Below are 9,083 nucleotides of genomic sequence, written 5' to 3'. Positions count from 1 at the left end.
ATTAATACTCCCTGCACAAAATTTTCATCTGGATCCTTTAGCACTATACAGATGGAAGGACTGTATTAAAACAGGCCTCAGACTGTACCTAATTTTTATCAGACTCTGAACATAAGGAAAGAATTAAGCTTTGAAGGAGGTATCATTTCCAAATTTAAGCAGATTTTTGTTTTGGAACTTTCTCCCTTGAAAATTACCAAAAGCCAAAACTGACAGGCATGCTTTCTTCTGAAATTGCAGAGTAATTTATTTATTTATTCAGGCCATGTGCTCGCTGGGATGGCATCTGGAGATAAACATCTGCTTTTGGTGAGAGTCTGCAATTTAGTCATGCCAGGCGCACAGCAACTTCAGGCGTGCAAACACACAAAATATCTGGCCCTCTTTCTAAAATAAGAGACTGGTCAGAGGTGGGAGCCAAGTGTGGAGTCCTTCCACATCCTCCTGTGATGGAGCTTGTCCCAGGCAACGGGTCTTCTTTACAGGAAGGGGCCTTAGGAATGCCTATCCTGCCCTCTCCCCAGGACCCTATCCCAGGCCTTCTGCTTTCTGCCTCCTCACTCCTGCAATTCCATGCTCACCACTCCCCTGCTCAGACACACCCAAGCTGAAGGCTTTAAGGCATGGGGCAATAAAAAGTAACCTCTCCCAGTGGCATACTCCTCAGAAGCTCTCCCCTATATTATCCATCTGAACTTCATGTAGCCAGGACCCTAAATGGGTTTTGGTATGAACTGTGTGCCAGGCATGCCCTTATGGGTGCAAATGGTGCCCACTTGACCCCTGGGAGGCCCCACTGGGAGAGTGGAGAAGCCCAGCTGCAGGCGGGTATAGCTAACACACCCAGATCCTAATGAGGGCTCCAGCATCACCTCTGGGCCTGCTTGGGGCTCACCCTGAATGCCAACAAGCTGCAAGCTACCTGCCTGATCTCCTGTCCCCTCACATGGAGTTCCTGTGGTCCTAGTGTAAAGAGGAGAGGGAAGACTGTAGTCCTGAGGGCTGGAGAGTCTCCATCTCTGTCTCCCAGAGACACGCTTCATGGCAATTTCCAAAAAGTCTCTCAGGCACTGGACAGATGACAGATGAGCTTTGCTCCGTGCAATCAGTCAATTCAACACAAGATCTGTCAACAGCACTGAGTCCTTGTCACGCACAGAATTTCAGACACCCGGCTTGTTCTCTCCATTCTGTATCACTCAGAGGCAGCTTCCTAGTGCCCTGGGTGCCATCAGATGATCTCTGCCCCATTTTGGCCTCGCCCCCTCTCTCCATGGATGGAAGAGCCTCTCTTCCCTCCCGGAAGCCAAAGGGTTTTTGTTGAACAAATTCATGATCTCAGGACAAGCCAGGAGGGCCAGACTTGTCTCAGGTTTAAACATGAGCAATTTGAGTCAGGGACCCTCTTGACTGATTGGAAAAGACTGTGATGCTGGAAAGACAGAGGGCAGGAGAAGGGGATGACAGAGGGTGAGATGGCTGGATGACATCTCCAACTCAAAGGACATGAGTTCAAGCAAACTCCAGGAGATGGTGAAGGTCAGAGAAGCCTGGCATGCTACAGTCCATTGTGTCACAAAGAGTCAGACATGACTTAGCAACTGAACAACAAAAGTACCATTCTTCTAGATTCTACGTATATGTGTTGGTACATGATGTTTGTTTTCCTCTTTCTGACTTACTTCACTCTGTGTGATACTCTCTAGGTCCATTCACGTCTCTGCAGACAACACAATTTTGTTCTGTTTTATGGCTGAGTAATATTCATATGTACCACATCTTCTTTATCCATTCCTCAGTTGATGGGCATTTAGATTACCTGGAGAGCATCACCAACTCAATGGACATGAACTTGAACAAACTCCAGGAGACAGTGGGGGACACAGCAACTGAACAACAGATACCCTCTCGTAACAAGATGACACCACCCTTATGGCAGAAAGTGAAGAGGAACTCAAAAGCCTCTTGATGAAAGTGAAAGTGGAGAGTGAAAAAGTTGGCTTAAAGCTCAACATTCAGAAAACAAAGATCATGGCATCTGGCCCCATCACTTCATGGCAAATAGATGGGGAAACAGTAGAAACAGTGTCAGACTTTATTTTTCTGGGCTCCAAAATCACTGCAGATGGTGACTGCAGCCATGAAATGAAAAGACGCTTATTCCTTGGAAGGAAAGTTATGACCAACCTAGATAGCATATTCAAAAGCAGAGACATTACTTTGCCAACAAAGGTCTGTCTAGTCAAGGCTATGGTTTTTCCTGTGGTCATGTATGGATGTGCGAGTTGGACTGTGAAGAAGGCTGAGCGCCGAAGAATTGATGCTTTTGAACTGTGGTGTTGGAGAAGACTCGAGAGTCCCTTGGACTGCAAGGAGATCCAACCAGTCCATTCTGAAGGAGATCAGCCCTGGGATTTCTTTGGAAGAAATGACGCTAAAGCTGAAACTCCAGTACTTTGGCCATCTCATGCGAAGAGTTGACTCATTGGAAAAGACTCTGATGCTGGGAGGGATTGGGGGCAGGAGGAGAAGGGGACGACAGAGGATGAGATGGCTGGATGGCATCACTGACTCGATGGACGTGAGTCTGAGTGAACTCCGGGAGTTGGTGATGGACAGGGAGGCCTGGTGTGCTGCGATTCATGGGGTCGCAAAGAGTCAGACACGACTGAGCGACTGAACTGAACTGAACTGAACTGAACAAGCAGGCGGCAAGATGGGCTGTTGAACCACAGCATTTCATGACGTTATGTGATGTACAGGTCCCTGTGGCCATTTCTCAGGAGAAAAAAAAAAAAGTGAGACCATCTCTAGCAGTGTCAGGAGTGCCCTGGCTTCTGGAACACCTCCAGGATGGGAACACGTCAGAAATGCTTACTGTCCCTAGTGGGAAGGAACTAAACTCAGGGGGTCCTGCTTTCAAAACAGACAAGATGCAAGCCCCAGAGGGCAGGGTGCTCTGAGTTTGCTCTCCAATCGGGGAGCATCAAAAACACTTGGCCAGCATTAGCCTGCCTGTCTCCGCCACACATCTACAGTGTGCAGAGAGTGGAGGGACCCTGCCTGAGCACAGCGGGTTCCATCGAGGCCTCAGCACTCTTCTTGCTGTCTCCTCCCTTCACACTGCCCTGCCGATGGAGCACGCTGCACCCACAAACAGCAGCAAACCATGAGGTCCCTCTCGGACGCTTACTCCACTGGTCACTGGTAACTGGACAGCGCCCTACTCACTCTATGGGGGTCCTGGATCCACTATTACTTCCTGTCTCTCCTGACTTTACTGCTGTAAACACCAGGCACCACGACACAAACTATTAAACTAAAAACATGCTGAACATGGGGAACAAATAGGAACATTTCCATAGACGGGTCTGGTGTCCAGCTGGCCATCTGCATTTTAAGTCCCCTGCTGTACCTCCCGGGCCCACTGCAGGTTCTGGTCTGGCTGTCACCTTGAAAATAGCCTGCTGGAACCAGAGCAAGAGGTTCCTTTTGTGATGACAAGGACACCTGGTCCCCAGGCTGAGAGGGTGAGGGGGTTTCCTCCCCACAGCTGTGGCCCTCATGACTGCCTTCATCATACTCCTTCTGTCTCCTCAAATGTGTGATGGAGAGGAAGGGACTTCTCCCAGGACCTCAGCACTAAAGACCTCCTGGAAAAGGAGTGGCTTCACAAAACCCTTTGTTCGCTGTCTCCTAGCTCCAGAAGCCACTGTGAGGACATCTCACAGCCACCAGGGGTGCGGAAGTCTCACAGATAAGCAGATAGGAAGTAATGGCTTGGGCCAGGGGCTCTGGCTGGTTGTAACAGTGGGCCTTTAGAATCCATATGTTATAGATGCAGAAGTAAGTTACTTCCCACTTCAGAGGTGGGAAGTAACTTACAGAAGTCCTACAGACAGACAGCAAGGAGAACCAGCACTGTGAGCTTATGCATCAGCCCTGTGGGTGAGGGGTGAGGTCTGTACCACCACTTTCCTGGAGGCAGGAAACAGCCAGGGGTAGATCCTAAGACACCCTCAACATTCCTGCCCTTGTGTTCACACAGGCTTGCCCAGCTTTTTGATCAAACACTGATAAGGTGTTGCCGCATAAAGATTTTGTAGATAGGATGAGGGGACCTTAAGATAGGAAGATATCCATGTGGGCCTGACCCAATTACATGACTTCCTTTAAAAGTATTTTTCTCTACCTGGTTGCAGAGGAAGAGGCCTAGGTTCACAGCATGAAAAGGATTTGGCCTGCTTCTGCTGGTATGAAGATGGAGGAGGCCATGGGGCAAGGAACATGGGTCACCTCTAGGGGCTCAGAGCAGCCCAACTGAGAGCCAGAAAGGAAACAAAGACCTCAGTCTCACTGCTGCAGGGAGACGAATTCTGCCAACAACCTGGATGAGCCTGGAAGAGCCCCAGATGAGCCCATATGAGGATGCAGCCTGGCTAACACCCTGATTTCAGAATTCTGGCCTCCAAGACTGTGAAAGGAAATTTCTGTTGTTTCAAGCCACCCAGCTTGTAGCACTTTGTTATGGCAGCCCTGGGAAACAAATACAGATTGTATTACTTGGGAGTGGTACACCACTGCAACAAATACCTAAAAACATGGAAGTGGCTTTAGAATTAGGTAATGCCTTGAAAAGTTTAGAGACGCATGATAGAAAAAGCCTAAACCGCCTTGAACAGACTATTGGTAGAAATATGGATGTTAACAACTCTGCCAGTGAGTACTCAGAAGGAAATGAGTAACATGTTATTGGAAACTGGAGGAAACTTATTATAAAGTGGCAGAGAACTCAGCTGAACTGTGTTCCACTGTGGGGTGAAAAGCAGAACTTGTAAACGAACACGAGGAGATTTCTAAGCAAAGTCTCGAAGGTGCAGCCTGGTACCTCCTTGCTGTTTATAGTAAGACTTGTTAAACAGAAATGATGAGCATCTGATGATGTGGGAAACTCTCAGCCTGTTCAGATAGCAAAAGAGGCTAAAATTAGGAGATTCGTCATGGTTAGTAAGGTATCCACTAGTGTGGCTGAAGAGATTAAGGGTGTGACTCAACCATCTCAGCAGAAGCAAGGAACAGAGATGGGGTTACCCAGGAAAGATCTAATGGAGGATCTTCTTGTCTGCGGTGTGGATCCCCATGACAAACACAGGAGACCCACACGTGTTTTGAGAATGTCAATCAGCAGAAACACTGCCAGCTGGGACTGAAAAGGATGAAGTGGAAAAGGGCTGTTGGGCTTCTAAAATTCTACAGGCAGGAACCACGCTGATAGAGCTACTGAGCTATTGACGTGTTCCACCCTTCAAGAAAAAGGAAGAGTGTGCTGGGCCCAGAGGACGAAGCCTTGAACCACAGAGGATTCTTCTCAGGTCTTGAAACTGAGTGGGATTTGCCTTGCTGGACTTCCTTCCTTTATCTCCTTCTCTCTTTCCCTTATTTTTTCCCAGTGGTCTTTGTTTCTTAGAGCGGTTTTAGGTTCACAGCAAAACTGAGTGCAAGGTATAGAGAAAGTAATCCCTGGCCTGACGTTCACAGTGTCTCCTCCCACCACAATCCCACAACAGAGGGCACACTCATTATAATCAGTAAGCCCACACTGACACATCACTATCATCCAAAGTTCACATGAGGGTTCCCTCTCGGTCTCAAACAATCAACGGGTTTTAACAAAAATAACCCTATTTTTTAGCAGTATCATACAACGTGGTTTCACTGCCCTAAAAATCCTCTGTGCCCTGCCTATCCATCCCGTTCTCCCCTCCATCCCCAATTCCTGGGAACCATTGATCTTTTTACTGCCTCCATGGTCCTGCTGTTTCCAGAACATTATATAGTTGGAATTATATAGTACGTATATTCTCAGATTTTCTTTCAGTTAGTTAATATACATTTAAGCTTTTTCCATGTCACTTCATATTTCATAGCTCATTTCTTTTTAATGTTGAGTAACATTTCATTGTCTAATCAGCAAACTGAAATGGACTGGAATGGGTGAATTTAACTCAAATGACCATTATATCTACTACTGCGGGCAGGAATCCCTCAGAAGAAATGGAGTGGCCATCATGGTCAACAAAAGAGTCCAAAATGCAGTACTTGGATGCAATCTCAAAAACGACAGAATGATCTCTGTTCGTTTCCAAGGCAAACCATTCAATATCACAGTAATCCAAGTCTATGCCCCAACCAGTAACGCTGAAGAAGCTGAAGTTGAACGGTTCTATGAAGACCTACAAGACCTTTTAGAACTAACACCCAAAAAAGATGTCCTTTTCATTATAGGGGACTGGAATGCAAAAGTAGGAAGTCAAGAAACACCTGGAGTAACAGGCAAATTTGGCCTTGGAATACGGAATGAAGCAGAGCAAAGACTGATAGAGTTTTGCCAAGAAAATGCACTGGTCATAACAAACACCCTCTTCCAACAACACAAGAGAAGACTCTACACATGGACATCACCAGATGGTCAACACCGAAATCAGATTGATTATATTCTTTGCAGCCAAAGATGGAGAAGCTCTGTACAGTCAGCAAAAACAAGACCAGGAGCTGACTGTGGCTCAGATCATGAACTGCTTATTGCCAAATTCAGACTTAAATTGAAGAAAGTAGGGAAAACCACTAGACCATTCAGGTATGACCTAAATCAAATCCCTTTTGATTATACAGTGGAAGTGAGAAATAGATTTAAGGGCCTAGATCTGATAGATAGAGTGCCTGATGAACTATGGAATGAGGTTCGTGACATTGTACAGCAGACAGGGATGAAGACCATTCCCATGGAAAAGAAATGCAAAAATGCAAAATGGCTGTCTGGGGAGGCCTTACAAATAGCTGTGAAAAGAAGAGAAATGAAAAGCAAAGGAGAAAAGGAAAGATATAAACATCTGAATGCAGAGTTCCAAAGAATAGCAAGAAGAGATAAGAAAGCCTTCTTCATCGATCAATGCAAAGAAATAGAGGAAAACAACAGAATGGCAAAGACTAGGGATCTCTTCAAGAAAATCAGAGATACCAAAGGAACATTTCATGCAAAGATGAGCTCGATAAAGGACATAAATGGTATGTACCTAACAGAAGCAGAAGATATTAAGAAGAGATGGCAAGAATACACAGAATTGTACAAAAAAGATCTTCACGACCCAGATAATCACAATGATGTGATCACTGACCTAGAGCCAGACATCCTGGAATGTGAAGTCAAGTGGGCCTTAGAAAGCATCACTACGAACAAAGCTAGTGGAGGTGATGGAATTCCAGTTGAACTATTCCAAATCCTGAAAGATGATGCTGTGAAAGTGCTGCACTCAATATGCCAGCAAATTTGGAAAACTCAGCAGTGGCCACAGGACTGGAAAGGTCAGTTTTCATTCCAATCCCAAAGAAAGGCAATTCAAAGAATGCTCAAACTACCGCACAATTGCACTCATCTCACACACTAGTAAAGTAATGCTCAAAATTCTCCAAGCCAGGCTTCAGCAATATGTGAACCGTGAACTTCCTGATGTTCAAGCTGGTTTTAGAAAAGCAGAGGAACCAGAGATCAAATTGTCAACATCTGCTGGATCATAGAAAAAGCAAGAGAGTTCCAGAAAAACATCTATTTCTGCTTTATTGACTATGCCAAAGCCTTTGACTGTGTGGATCACAATAAACTGTGGAAAATTCTGAAAGTGATGGGAATACCAGACCACCTGATCTGCCTCTTGAGAAATTTGTATGCAGGTCAGGAAGCAACAGTTAGAACTGGACATGGAACAACAGACTGGTTCCAAATAGGAAAAGGAGTTCGTCAAGGCTGTATATTGTCACCCTGTTTATTTAACTTATATGCAGAGTACATCATGAGAAATGCTGGACTGGAAGAAACACAAACTGGAATCAAGATTGCCGGGAGAAATATCAATAACCTCAGATATGCAGATGACACCACCCTTATGGCAGAAAGTGAAGAGGAACTAAAAAGCCTCTTGATGAAAGTGAAAGTGGAGAGTGAAAAAGTTGGCTTAAGCTCAACATTCAGAAAACGAAGATCATGGCATCCGGTCCCACCACTTCATGGGAAATAGATGGGGAAACAGTGGAAACAGTGTCAGACTTTATTTTGGGGGGCTCCAAAATCACTGCAGATGGTGACTGCAGCCATGAAATGAAAAGACGCTTATTCCTTGGAAGGAAAGTTTTGACCAACCTAGATAGCATATTAAAAAGCAGAGACATTACTTTGCCAACAAAGGTTCATCTAGTGAAGGCTATGGTTTTTCCTGTGGTCATGTATGGATGTGAGAGTTGGACTGTGAAGAAGGCTGACCACCAAAGAATTGATGCTTTTGAACTGTGGTGTTGGAGAAGACTCTTGAGAGTCCCTTGGACTGCAAGGAGATCCAACCAGTCCATTCTGAAGGAGATCAGCCCTGGGATTTCTTTGGAAGGAATGATGTTAAAGCTGAAACTCCAGTACTTTGGCCACCTCATGCAAAGAGTTGACTCATTGGAAAAGACTCTGATGCTGGGAGGGATTGGGGGCAGGAGGACAAAAGGGGACGACAGAGGATGAGATGGCTGAATGGCATCACTGACTCGATGGACGTGAGTCTCAGTGAACTCTGGGAGTTGGTGATGGACAGGGAGGCCTGGAGTGCTGCGATTCATGGGGTCGCAAAGAGTCAGACACGACTGAGCGACTGATCTGATCTGATCTCTGACCACAGTTTATTGGTTCGTTTTGTTCTTTGGATTACAGTCCTTACCAGGTATGTCTTTTGCAAATATTTTTTCCCCAGTCTGTGGCTTGACTTCTCATTCTCTTGACAGTATCTTTCACAGAGCTGAAGATTGAAATTGTAATGAAACCCAACTTATCCATTCTTCCTTTCATGGATCATGACTTTAGGGTTGTATCTTTCCTAAGATCTAGGTTTTCTCCTATGTTATCTTCTAGGTATAGTTTCGTGCGTAATACATTTAAGCCTGTGACCCATTTGGAGTTAAATTTTTGTGAACAAAGTCTGTGTCTAAAGATTAATTTTCTTTCATGCGGGTGTCCAGTTGTTCCAGCACCATTTGTTGAAGTGTATATT

Source organism: Bos mutus, chromosome 7 (genome assembly GCF_027580195.1).
Source record: "Bos mutus isolate GX-2022 chromosome 7, NWIPB_WYAK_1.1, whole genome shotgun sequence".
Classification (NCBI taxonomy): Eukaryota; Metazoa; Chordata; class Mammalia; order Artiodactyla; family Bovidae; genus Bos; species Bos mutus.
The sequence above is the reverse complement of the archived record's forward strand: the minus strand, read 5'-3'. Positions refer to the sequence as shown.